At 32.4% G+C, this 14,052-nt stretch overlaps 2 non-coding genes across 2 annotated transcripts; both read right to left on the minus strand.

Annotated features, from left to right (window-relative positions):
* Window positions 1-961: 961 nt before the first annotated feature.
* On the minus strand, window positions 962-1,035 carry TRNAW-CCA (transfer RNA tryptophan (anticodon CCA)). Its single transcript has one exon. It is a non-coding gene; the product is annotated as a tRNA-Trp (tRNA).
* A 165-nt stretch (window positions 1,036-1,200) lies between these two features.
* On the minus strand, window positions 1,201-1,274 carry TRNAP-UGG (transfer RNA proline (anticodon UGG)). The gene has a single exon. It is a non-coding gene; the product is annotated as a tRNA-Pro (tRNA).
* Between the last annotated feature and the right edge of the window lie 12,778 nt (window positions 1,275-14,052).

Consider the following 14,052-nt stretch of genomic DNA (forward strand, 5'->3'; position numbering starts at 1 on the left):
TTGTGGTTGTTGAAGATCTTTTTTTCTATTTTCTTCTACATTAATTCAAAGTGAAATAAAATGAAATAACAGAGTTATTATTCTTTGTTTGAATATTCATAATTTTTCTTTTCTTTTTCCAATATAAACAGAATTCTATTGGATATCTATAGAATAATACTAAATATTTTCATTAGATCAGTTTACTTAATTCCTGAGTTGATTAAGAAGTATGTTGATTTGAAATCACAGGATGGGTAGATGTAACAGATGAGGAATTTATTTCTAAATTATGTTACTCTATTTCTTTTTTTTTTTTTCGTCTCTAATAATTGAATTTATTGAGGAATTGCCAATTTTGAATTGTATCTTTCAAGTAGGATTTTTTATCTTCTTTTTTCTCTCAAAAATGGAAATTTAGGGAAGTGCTTTATAAACATATGTATAAAAAGAACGAACATATTTCATTTAGTTTCTATATGCCCACTATCACTAGTTATTTCGGTTTTTTACTATCGGTTTTAATTATAACCTCGTCTCTATTTATTGGTCTTAGTAAAATACGACTTATTTGATTTGTAATTTTGAGAGGAATAGTAAATTTTGGTATAAGACATTCTAGAATTCCTTACTATGTCAATTTACAATTCTCGATCGTTGAGATTTATGATCAATACAGATTTATGTTTAAGGCTAGATATTATATTACCTTTCTTTTTACTTTTCGAACAAATAAAAATGATTGAAGTTTTTCTATTTGGAATCGTGTTAGGTTTAATTCCTATTACTTTGGCTGGATTATTTGTAACTGCATATTTACAATACCGACGAGGTGATCAGTTGGATCTTTGATTCATTAATGTCTCTTTTTTTGTGATTCCCTATTTATTTAGTTTAATCCTAATCGACAAGGATAAAATTCAGACTTTCTTTTGAATGTTCAATTATTTCAGTGTAATTATCAGGCGAATAATACTAGAATCACGCTCTGTAGGATTTGAACCTACGACATCGGGTTTTGGAGACCCGCGTTCTGCCGAACTGAACTAAGAGCGTTTTGTTTTCATAAAATTATATGATCCAAATCCATTTTGCATATAGATATTCAGTATGTATGTTCAATTGGAATTCGTCTTCACAGGTTCCCGGTTTATTGCTCATCTCATAGAATATGGAATATTATAGAATACGGAATATCATAGAATAAGTAATTGTTAGGGATAGGGATGACAGGATTTGAACCCGTGACATTTTGTACCCAAAACAAACGCGCTACCAAGCTGCGCTACATCCCTTTTCCATTTGTTTATAGTGTTATTGTAAAGAATCTTTGTCTTGTTTTCCACATTTTTCTCTGTTGATATATATCAACAGAGAAAAAATACTTAAATAATAAAAAGAAAGGAGGATTTGAAATGCGAGATCTAAAAACATATCTTTCCGTGGCACCAGTAGTAAGTACTTTATGGTTCGGGGCTTTGGCGGGTCTATTGATAGAGATCAATCGTTTTTTTCCAGATGCATTGATATTCCCCTTTTTTTAATTTTAGTTATTGACACGGGAAGGGGTGAAGAAGATGAAAGGTCCAATTATATATTAAATATGTGTAATTAACCTACTCTTCTTTTTTTTTTTTTTAGGAAAGATAAAGACGAAAGATTAAATTGGCCTCATTGAAATTCGGAGTGACACTCGGGATCGGGATCTGGTCCAGGCTTCAATGGAATTGAATTATTAATTCAATTCCTATGAAAAAGAAAGTGAAAGCAGAAATCCATAGGTTGGGGCAACAATATCATAAAAAATACTTTAAAAAAACGAAAATACTGGCAATTTGAAACGAAATATAGTTACAGATCCTTGTATTCTTTTTGTACTAGATTCAATTAAATTGGAACGAAATCTTTCATAATTTTTCGAATTCTTCTTTTTTATCTTATCTTAGTTGTTTTCATCTTTTTCTTAGATTCTTAGATTCGAATCCGAAAAGAGTTATAAGTGAATTAAAAACCCAAAGGAGGGTCATGTCCAAGGGTAAAGATATCCGAGTAAGTGTTCTTTTGGAAGGTACTGGTTGTGATAAAAAGAGTCTAAATAAGGAATAAAGCGGTATTTCTAGATAGATTACTAACAAGAATCGACACAATACGCCTAGTCGATTGGAATTGAGAAAATGATGTCCCCGTCGTTATATAACAACATATGCTAAAGAAGAAAAAAAATACAAATCCTTTATTATAATTATATTTATTTAAATCAATGTTATTTTTGGAATAGGAATAAATAAACTATGGAAAAACCTAAGCGACTCTTTATTAAATCCAAGCGATCTTTTCGTAGACGTTTGCCCCCGATTCAATCGGGGGACCGAATTGATTATAAAAACATGGGTTTAATTTGTCGATTTATTAGTGAACAAGGAAAAATATTATCTAGACGTGTAAATAGATTGACCTTAAAACAACAACGATTAATTACTGTTGCTATAAAACAAGCTCGTATTTTATCTTCGTTACCTTTTCTTAATAACGAAAAACAATTTGAAAAAAGCGAGTCGACTGCTAAAATTACTCCTTTAAGAAAAAAAAATAGAAATTAAAAATTCGAAATCCAATTTGAATTTAGATTCGAATTAAACATGGATTGATGTTTTGTTCAAAATTAGGATAATTCCATTTGATTTTTTTGTTGGAATAAAAAAGATAATAGGTAACGAAGAATAATTTTTTAAGCATGGTTGTTTATTTTGATAGCTTTATCGTATGATAAAGCTATCAAAATAAACAAATTTCTAGTCTATACCTTCCTGCAGTAAATAAGGGGTTTTAAGTTTTTATGATATTATCGGCAATCATAAAAAGACAATTCTCTTTTAATATAGCAATTTGTGCAACTATTTTACGATTAAGAAGCAATTGCTTGGTGTATAGACTATTCATTAAATTATTATAAATATAAGATACTTTTTGATTCTCGCGAATTACTGCATTTATTCGACTAATCCATAAACCACGAAAATCTCTTTTTTTCCTATCTCTATCCCGATGAGCCGAAACTAAAGCTTTCAATTTCTGTTGAGTAATAGTTCGGGTAAGTCTTGAATGAGCTCCGCGAAAACTTGATACGAATAAACGAATTTTTGTCCTCCGTTTGTGAGCTATATATCCTCGTTTAATTCTGGTCATTTAATAAATGATATTTTCAGGAATAACTTTTTCATTTTTCAGTTATTCTTTTTTTCTTCCTAGTCTATTAATAACAAAAATGGATTCTTCCGATGTATAAAAAAAAATTCCAACGGCTCTTGCTACTATAACCGCCCCAACCACGATTTTTTATATTAAACATTTAACCTCAAAATCAGAAATTGTATAGATACTAGATATCAAATAAAATAAAAATAGTAAATGAAATAGGACACATATTTTTATAATGAATTGGTGGGTTCCTTCGTTTCTATGATTTTTTTTAGAAATGACCAGGTCCTCTCTATACACCGGAGCCTTTTTATTTTCATTTTTGATTCATTTAATGAATGTTATTGTTAACTTGTACAGTTCACACTCTGTGGCTCTACCCATGCAATATTGAGTAAGTAGGTTTTTTCACAACCAAATCTAATTCTATAGTAACGGTATTTAATTATGAAAATTTGCTGGGTAGCTGACCCTCTTATTCCATTCTTACAAAATCCATCAAAATACATTCATTAAGGACATACTTTATTTTTAATTGAAATAGTATTTTCTCCGCTTAACGGGTAACTTTTTTTTGTTACCGATGGGAAAGTCCTTCTCATATGAAATTGCAAATGTGTATTATTGGTTTTGCACCAATCGAAACCATAAATTTTATACAAGATAGAAGAATGTAAAGAATTATATAATTATATAGAAAAGAATTATATATTAAGTTAAGATAGTGTGAATGTAGTTTTTGCATTCACACTATCTTAACTGATTACCAATACTGAAAAATTTTAATTTGTTTTTTCTTAGTATTTAAGCTGAACGAGTCGCACATACACCCTGGTACACGTTCCTCGACGTTGAGGGCATCCCCGAAGAGCTGGGGATTTTGTGACGTTTCGGATTGGCTGTCTTGTGTTTCTAATAAGTTGTTTCATAGTTGGCATGGTAAGTCGTACTATATATATCTATATTTTTGTATAATGAGCAGGTTTAGATCTATCCTAACCGTGAATTACTTATATTCTATATTCCTTATTTATAGCCTATATTAATTATATATACTATATTAATAGATTAACTCTTAGAGATTTTATTTTAAAATGTAAAGTAAGATAGAGTAAAAAATTAAATTTCCAATCTTGTATTTAATTAGAATAACCTTTGCCACCAATTTTTTATTCAACTGCTACAAGATCTACAATTCCATGAGCTTGGGCTTCTGCTGCTGACATAAAAACATCCCTTTCCATGTCTTCCGATATAACCCATAAAGGTTTGCCCGTTCTTTGTACATAAACCCTTGTGATAGTTTCACGCATTTTCAGTAGCTCTTCCGCTTCCAGGACAAATTCTCCCGCTTGTGCCTCATAAAAAGAACTAGCAGGTTGGTGGATCATTACCCTGATTATATCACTTAAGTAGTATTTCCCTTATCTTGATAAATCTTTTTAGAATTCTTTTTACTATATTGGTAGATTGCTAAAGATTGTCTTTATTCCCAAAATAAAGGTAACAGAAAAGGGACAAAGACAAATAAGATAAAGGGCAAAAAGTATATTCAATAACCGTACAAGCATTTTCTGCGTATTGATGCATACGGCTTTTGTACTTATGCAATTCATTTTTTCCTCTATGGATAGAGTAGAGTATTTTCTTCGATGAATTTTGTTTCTACATTTACAAATTTCTTTTTTTCTATCAAAGAAAAAAGAAGTACAAAATCTACTAGGTCTTTTGGATCCGGATCCTTAAATAATAAACAATAGAATAACCAACTTTCTTTTTGAATCTATTTTTAAATACTACGATGGTTCCGTTGTTTTTTATATCATTTTGGTATTCAACAATCCAAAAGTTTCTTTTTTTTTTCATATATTAAGTTTTCTTCTGATTCAAATAAAAATTGTTACAAGCTTTCTGGTATGAAAAAAAACAAAAAAGTATGCGACACTACTAAAATGAAACTAGGTTTCTTATAGATCAGATAAAATGGAAAATACCCTCTTTTTCATACTACTCTTTCTATATATAATTAAATGATTCAAAAAAATTGCATATGGAATTCAAAATACCATGCTATTATTACTTTGGTTTTTATGGCGAAGGTATAGTATATATAGATAGATATCTATTCTATATATTCTCAAAGAAAAGAATCATTGGCGCCAAGCGTGAGGAAATGCAAGACGTTTGGTAATTGTGCCTCCTGCCAAAAGAAAGGATCCCATTGAAGCAGCTAATCCCAGACATACTGTCTGTACATCTGGTTGTACAAATTGCATAGTATCATAAATAGCTATTCCAGGTATTACCCACCCCCCCGGAGAGTTTATAAACAGAGACAATTCTTTATTCTCTTTCTCTATGCTCAGATATATCATAATACTAATAAGTTGATTCGATATTTCACTATCAACATCTTGACCTAAAAAAAGTAATCTTTCTCGATAAAGTCGATTGATTAGGATTCCATTTTTTCCTTAAAAGCCGTACATGCACCTTTTGATGCATACAGTTCATCAAAAATTATATAAGCAAAAAAGGAATCAATGTGTCGATTTTAATCTTTCTCTTTTTCTAATGGATTTCTTCGAACTAAAAAAAAAGAAGAATATACTTAATTTAGTGAACTATCTTCTCATTGATGTATTGCTTTCATCGAGATCGAAGCCGAATCACAATGTAATTTTCTTGTTTCTGAATGGACTTTTTCAATTCTTTTAGGTTTCTTTTCTACTCTGAGTAAAGATCTGCCCGATTTGGATTTGCACATATAGAACAAATAGTCCAAAACTATGTATTTTTGTTAGAACTTCTTCCTTTTCTGAATTTATTAATGTTTTTTGTAAAATACAATATATAGATATGATAGAAGTAGTGATCGTAGAAATATTACCAATTGGTTTTTTCTACACAGAGCCTGGGTACTTGATTTTATTGGTCCAATTAAGCCAACCATAAATTATTCATAATTTCGAGTAATAATCTGGAAATTTTATCTAAAAATGAAAAAATCGATAGAATAGTACTTCATTACACTTCACGCTCCCCATTTTTTTATCTTTATGATTTCATCATTCTCTTTTGGGGGTGAAAGCGGGGATATCTCGATCGGGGGAGAAAACGGGTAAATCCCATATAACCTACTATATCTGACAAGTCGCACTATATATCAACCCAAGATGCATCTTTATCCCCGGGGGTTCGAAAGGGTACTCTTGGAACACCAATGGGCATAAAATGGACAAATAATAAAGTCATATATCTCACTTTAGTGTGGAAACGTAAGAATTAGCTTATCGTGTTAAAAAAGATTTACTTGATTTTATATTAATATTGCTTTTTTTTATAAAAAAGAAGACTAAATAAAGTCGAGTTGTTATAAATGGGTCATTGGGGTGATAAGCGAATATGTCTGCATTTACTTATTTAAATAGTCATAGAGAAAGTTGTCAACCCCTTTCGTCTCCCCACCATTGCGTATTGTTACTTATCCGGTATAGAATAAATCTGTTTCTTTGATTTCGACAAATATGATTGTTCCATTTTCCAAGAGAATCTACTGAAAGGCTATATTCATTTTTTTCCAGTGCAATAAAGTTACATAGTGTCTATTTTTTGTTGAAGGGGTATTTTTTCATGGGTTTACCTTGGTATCGTGTTCATACTGTTGTTTTAAATGATCCGGGCCGTTTGCTTTCTGTTCATATAATGCACACAGCTCTAGTTGCTGGTTGGGCCGGTTCGATGGCTCTATATGAATTAGCAGTTTTTGATCCCTCTGATCCTGTTCTTGATCCAATGTGGAGACAGGGTATGTTCGTTATACCTTTCATGACTCGTTTAGGAATAACTAATTCGTGGGGCGGTTGGAATATCACAGGAGGGGCTATAACGAATCCGGGTATTTGGAGTTACGAAGGTGTGGCCGGAGCACATATAGTGTTTTCAGGCTTGTGCTTTTTAGCGGCTATTTGGCATTGGGTTTATTGGGATCTAGAAATCTTTTGTGATGAACGTACTGGAAAACCTTCTTTGGATTTGCCAAAAATTTTTGGAATTCATTTATTTCTTGCAGGGGTGGCTTGTTTTGGTTTTGGCGCATTTCATGTAACAGGATTGTATGGTCCCGGAATATGGGTGTCTGATCCTTATGGACTAACTGGAAGGATACAATCCGTAAATCCCGCGTGGGGTGTGGAAGGTTTTGATCCTTTTGTTCCGGGGGGGATAGCTTCTCATCATATTGCGGCAGGAACGTTGGGCATATTAGCGGGTCTTTTCCATCTTAGTGTGCGTCCACCCCAACGTCTGTATAAAGGATTACGTATGGGAAATATTGAAACTGTCCTTTCTAGCAGTATTGCTGCTGTCTTTTTTGCAGCTTTTGTCGTTGCTGGAACTATGTGGTATGGTTCAGCAACAACCCCCATTGAATTATTTGGTCCTACTCGGTATCAATGGGATCAGGGATACTTCCAGCAAGAAATATATCGAAGAGTTGGTGCTGGGCTAGCCGAAAATCAAAATTTATCAGAAGCTTGGTCTAAAATTCCTGAAAAATTAGCTTTTTATGATTACATCGGAAATAATCCAGCAAAAGGGGGGTTATTTAGAGCTGGTTCAATGGACAATGGAGATGGAATAGCCGTCGGTTGGTTAGGACATCCCATTTTTCGAGATAAAGAAGGACATGAGCTTTTTGTACGTCGTATGCCTACTTTTTTTGAAACATTTCCAGTTGTTTTAGTAGATGGGGACGGAATTGTTAGAGCCGATGTTCCTTTTCGAAGAGCAGAATCGAAATATAGTGTCGAACAAGTAGGTGTAACTGTTGAGTTCTATGGTGGTGAGCTTAATGGAGTAAGTTATAGTGATCCCGCTACTGTGAAAAAATATGCTAGACGTGCTCAATTGGGGGAAATTTTTGAATTAGATCGTGCTACTTTGAAATCAGATGGTGTTTTTCGTAGCAGTCCAAGGGGTTGGTTTACTTTTGGGCATGCTTCATTTGCTCTGCTATTCTTTTTCGGGCACATTTGGCATGGTTCTAGAACTTTGTTCAGAGATGTTTTTGCTGGTATCGACCCAGATTTAGATGCTCAAGTAGAATTTGGAGCATTCCAAAAACTTGGAGATCCAACTACAAGAAGACAGGTAGTATAACATTCTTTTGTTCTTTTCTACTTTTTTATAATTTTGAATTTCATATAAAGAACTAGATAAATCTTGATTGGAATCATTGCATTTATTCTTTTTTTTCTTTTCGAAAAGAGCCCCACCCCAAGAAACAGGTATGAAAGCTATAATTGTAAACCACGATTAAATTTATGGAAGCTTTGGTTTATACATTCCTCTTAGTCTCAACTTTAGGAATTATTTTTTTCGCGATTTTTTTTAGAGAACCTCCTAAAGTTCCGACGAAAAAGGTCAAATAATTTTTTATTATCTTAATTGAAGTAATGAGCCCCCAATAGGGAGGGCGCATTACTTCAACTAGTCCCCATGTTCTTCAAATGGATCTCTTAGTTGTTGGGAGGGTTGCCCAAAGGCAGTATATAAGGCATACCCAGTAAAACTTACAAGTAAACCAGATATAGAGATGGCAATTAGAGTTGCTGTTTCCATTATTTTAATTCTAAAGTTTCCAGATCACAATAGATCTATAGGATAAGATCCTTATATTTACAGCGGAATGGTATACAAAGTCAACAGATCTAAATGAATAAAAAAGAGTATTTATGGCTACGCAAACCGTTGAGGATAATTCTAGATCTGGTCCAAGACGAACTGTTGTAGGGAATTTATTGAAACCTTTAAATTCAGAATATGGTAAAGTAGCCCCGGGGTGGGGAACTACTCCTTTGATGGGTGTTGCAATGGCTCTATTTGCGATATTTCTATCTATTATTTTGGAGATTTATAATTCGTCCATTTTATTGGACGGAATTTCTATCAATTAGATTCACAAGAATCGAGTAATTAGTTTATAGAAAGTGAAGCCTTTAGGTTTCTTATTGTTTCTTAGTCTATTCCATGTTGATGTGGTAGTTTGATCGTAGAATTTCTTTGTTTCTGTATTTCCGGAATATGAGTGTGTGACTTGTTTTAATTGGTCCTATTGAAAGTACAGAACATAAAATGGGTCTGTCATCTTGATATAGATGGTTTTATTCCGTCAGATATTTAATCTAGTATCTGGAGCACGGAATATAGAAAATAGATTCTAAAAATCTTAATACTATGATTCATACTAAATATTTAGACCTCGCAACTGGATTTAAAAACCTTTTCAAAGAGTTCTAAAAATATATTGAAAAATTTTGATTCTTTCAAGCTTCTCCAGTTTGTCTTTATTTTGAGCAAAGGACAAACCTTTCCTTGAATTTTTTCATTATATTTTATCTATTCATTGAAGAAGTGATGATCCAGCAATTCTTACTCAGGGAATTTTTGGACTTCGATTAAAAATTGTTTTGAATCATCGTGGTTCTAGTATGAATCTGAGGTTTTTTTTATTCATTCATATGGTCCTAACAAGAGAATCCTTATCAATAATAAAAATTCAAGAATAAAGAAGACAGCAGTAAATTCACATTATACAAATAAAAAGAAGTAAAGAATATTCAAGAGGCCTTAAAAGATCACGATAAAGACGGGTGCGCCGACTTGATATTTTGGCATTATAACAAAAAAGAATAGCTTTCGGATTTTTATTTCTTTTTTATCGTAAGAGAAAATTAGAATCATAGGATTAAATAAAGCAGTTTCAAACTTTCTATTACGGATATCTGTTTTTGTTACAATCAATATTTGGGTATTTTTGTTTGAGCCGTACGAGATGAAATTCGCATATACGGTTCTCTGGGGGGGTTCCTTTGGGTTACCTATCTCAATAAAGTTTATGATTGGTTCGAAGAACGTCTTGAAATTCAGGCGATTGCCGATGATATAACCAGTAAATATGTTCCGCCTCATGTGAACATATTTTATTGTTTAGGGGGAATTACACTTACTTGTTTTTTAGTCCAAGTAGCAACAGGATTTGCTATGACTTTTTATTATCGCCCAACCGTTACTGAAGCTTTTGCTTCTGTTCAATATATAATGACTGAAGCTAATTTTGGTTGGTTAATCCGATCAGTTCATCGATGGTCGGCAAGTATGATGGTCTTAATGATGATTCTACACGTATTTCGTGTGTATCTTACAGGTGGTTTTAAAAAACCTCGCGAATTAACTTGGGTTACGGGTGTAGTTTTGGCTGTATTAACTGCATCTTTTGGTGTAACTGGTTATTCCTTACCTTGGGATCAAATTGGTTATTGGGCAGTAAAAATAGTAACAGGCGTACCCGAAGCTATTCCTGTAATAGGATCGTCTTTGGTAGAATTATTACGCGGAAGTTCCAGTGTGGGCCAATCTACCTTAACTCGTTTTTATAGTTTGCATACTTTTGTATTACCTCTTCTTACTGCTGTATTTATGTTAATGCACTTTTCAATGATACGTAAGCAAGGCATTTCTGGTCCTTTATAGTGAATATGGGTCATAGATATTTGTAATCACTTCATTATCATTTTGTATTTTGGGGAGGATTTTTTTTCATTGCTACAATTATGGATTATAAAACAAAATAAAACATGTATTTAGATATTTTTCTTCAACTTAACAAAAATTGAATTTTTTTTACATACAAAAATAGTTGAAGGGAATTCTCCAAAAAAAATGGATTATGGGAGTGTGTGACTTGAACTATTTATTTGGCCGCGCAGATATATGACTTTATCTTATCTGCCACATTATAATTTACAATTAAATGTGTCTTTTTTCCAACCACCAAGCAAGGCTCTTACAGAGAGGGTAGGCTGGTTTTACTTGAAGAGAATCTTTTCTATGATCAGACTCGATTTTATTCTGCATCAACAGGCTCCATAAGATCCAGTAAAAGAAGTGATGTGATATAGTCTGAATTCTATATAGTATGACAACGCATTCATTTCCTATGCATTGATTTGATTTCTGATACTATTGGAGTGAACAAAGTAGATCTAAAGAACAACGCAAGTTAGGTTATATTAGTAACAAGTAAATTCTTTGTACATAAAAAGTATCAAGATTTTTTTTTGATAGGATAACAATTGCAAAGTTTGAGATCACCCAGAAAGCATTATCAACTTGAAAAGTCTACTCGGGTATTGAGCGTTTACTAAAATTTACTTAAAAAGAACTTAATTTTTTTTTCAATAAAAAATGGTAACTTTGGAAAAAGAGAATAGAATCAAGTTTCTTTTATTATTTAGAATCTTCATATATGTGTGGATAACACATACATTTTTTTCTAGTTTATTCTATAGATACAGTTGAAGAAAAATTTGATTAGTGCTCGAGCCGGATGATGAAAAATTATCATATCCGGTTCTTTTGGAGGATGGATCTATAAGAATTCACCTATCCCAATAACAAAAAAACCTGACTTGAATGATCCTGTATTAAGAGCTAAATTGGCTAAGGGAATGGGTCATAATTATTATGGAGAACCCGCATGGCCTAACGATCTTTTATATATTTTTCCAGTAGTAATTCTAGGTACTATTGCCTGTAACGTAGGCTTAGCGGTTCTAGAACCATCCATGATTGGGGAACCTGCGGATCCTTTTGCAACTCCTTTGGAAATACTACCTGAATGGTATTTTTTTCCCGTATTTCAAATACTTCGTACAGTGCCCAATAAGTTATTGGGCGTTCTTTTAATGGTTTCGGTACCTACGGGATTATTAACAGTACCCTTTTTGGAGAATGTTAATAAATTCCAAAATCCATTTCGCCGCCCAGTAGCAACTACCATCTTTTTGATTGGTACTGTAGTTGCCCTTTGGTTAGGTATTGGAGCAACATTACCTATTGAGAAATCCCTAACGTTAGGTCTTTTTTAAAATTATAAGATTGGTTTCATTTTGAATTCATTTTGAAATAAAATATCATGACATCTGTATTGTATATCTAGGGAGAATTCTTTCTGAACCTACTAATCCCTAGATACATCTATTCCTTTTTAGATATATTCTGACCATTAGGATTTGTTCTAAATATTTAAATTACATATTTTGACCTTTCATTTTGAGTTTAGAAAAAAAATCAATTTGAAAAAATCCTATGTCAATAGATTTCAATTTTATGCAAAATACTTTTGTATTTTTAAAATGTCCAATATAGATTTTCCATCTTCTACGCGAAAATGTTCAAATTTCAGAAGGTCTTCTTGACTGTTATTCAAAAGTTCTAATAATGTATGAATATTGGATCTTTTGAGACAATTATAGATCCTGGGAGGTAATTCTAATTGGTCAATAAAAATAGATTTCAATGCTATTTCTTTTTTATTTTTCCTTAGTTTATCTTTAACCAATATATCATGAAAAGTAAAAAGGGGCAAAGTCACTTTGTCTTGATTTTTTTCTAAATGAAAGTTATCTTCTTCTGCGTGTAAAAAGGGAAGAAATAAATCAATCAAATTTTGGGAGGCTTCATAAAGGGCTTCCTTAGGAGTTAAACTTCCGTTTGTCCATATCTCCAGAAAAAGTATTTCTTGTTTTTCATTCCCATTGACATAAGAATGAATACTATAATTTACATTTCGAACAGGCATGAATCTAGCATCTATATCATAACTTCCGTCTTGAAAGTTTTTTAATGTTTTTATACGATACCCACGATTTCTCTCAATTTTTAATTCAATACACAAATTAACAGGTTCTGTTACGTTGGCTATATGTTGTCTATTATCAACGATTTCCACCGAGGGTGGTAAAATGATGTCTTGAGCGGTTATATATCCAGGACCTTTGAAAGAAATCCATGCGTCCTGTGTTCCATACATATTACTTTTCAATACAATTTTTTTCAAATTCATGAAAATTTCATGTACTGATTCTTCAATACCTATTATGGTAGAATATTCATGTGGTATTTTCTCTGATTTTACACGTGTGATACATGTTCCCTCTATTTCTCCGAGTAAAATTCTTCGGATTGCAATGCCTATTGTATCGGCTTGACCTTTCATAAGTGGGGACAGAATAAAGCGTCCATAATAAAGACGCTTACTGTCTATTCGTGATTCAACACATTTCCATTGTAGTGTCCGAGTAGAGACTCTTAATTTCTCTTGAACCATAGTAATTATTTTGATAAAACTCTTGACTTGTTTTTTTCTCTTGAACTATTTTTAATGTTTATTTTTAGTTTTATACACGTCTTTTTTTAGGAGACCTACATCCATTATGTGGCATAGGAGTTACATCTCGTATAAAATTTAATAGTATACCACTTCTACGAATAGCTCTTAATGCTGCATCTCTTCCGAGGCCAGGCCCTTTTATCATGATTTCTGCTCGTTGCATGCCTTGATCCGATACTGTTCGAATAGCATTTCCTGCTGCAGTTTGAGCGGCAAAAGGTGTTCCCCTTCGTGTACCCTTGAATCCACAAGTACCCGCGGAGGACCAAGAAATCACCCGACCTCGTACATCTGTAATAGTCACAATAGTATTGTTGAAACTAGCTTGAACATGAATAATTCCCTTTGGTATTTTACGAGTATAATTACGCGAACCAATACGTACATTTTTACGTGAACCTTTTTTAGGTATAGATTTTGCCATATTCGATTATTTCAATACAATATTTCATTAAAAAAAAAAAAATAAGATAGATCTAGGGTATGGAGATATCCATTTCATGTCAAAAACGGATCCTTTTCCAATTCTTTTCGAATTTGATATTCGATTTTTTCTATATTCTTTTTATTTGCTTTTGATTAATATCAAATACAATTTTTGAAATCAAAGTTAAAAGTTGAAATATCAATAATATTTAAAA

Source organism: Vigna unguiculata, chromosome 3 (genome assembly GCF_037176805.1).
Source record: "Vigna unguiculata cultivar grain cowpea cultivar isolate G323 ecotype 2 chromosome 3, ASM3717680v1, whole genome shotgun sequence".
NCBI lineage: Eukaryota > Viridiplantae > Streptophyta > Magnoliopsida > Fabales > Fabaceae > Vigna > Vigna unguiculata.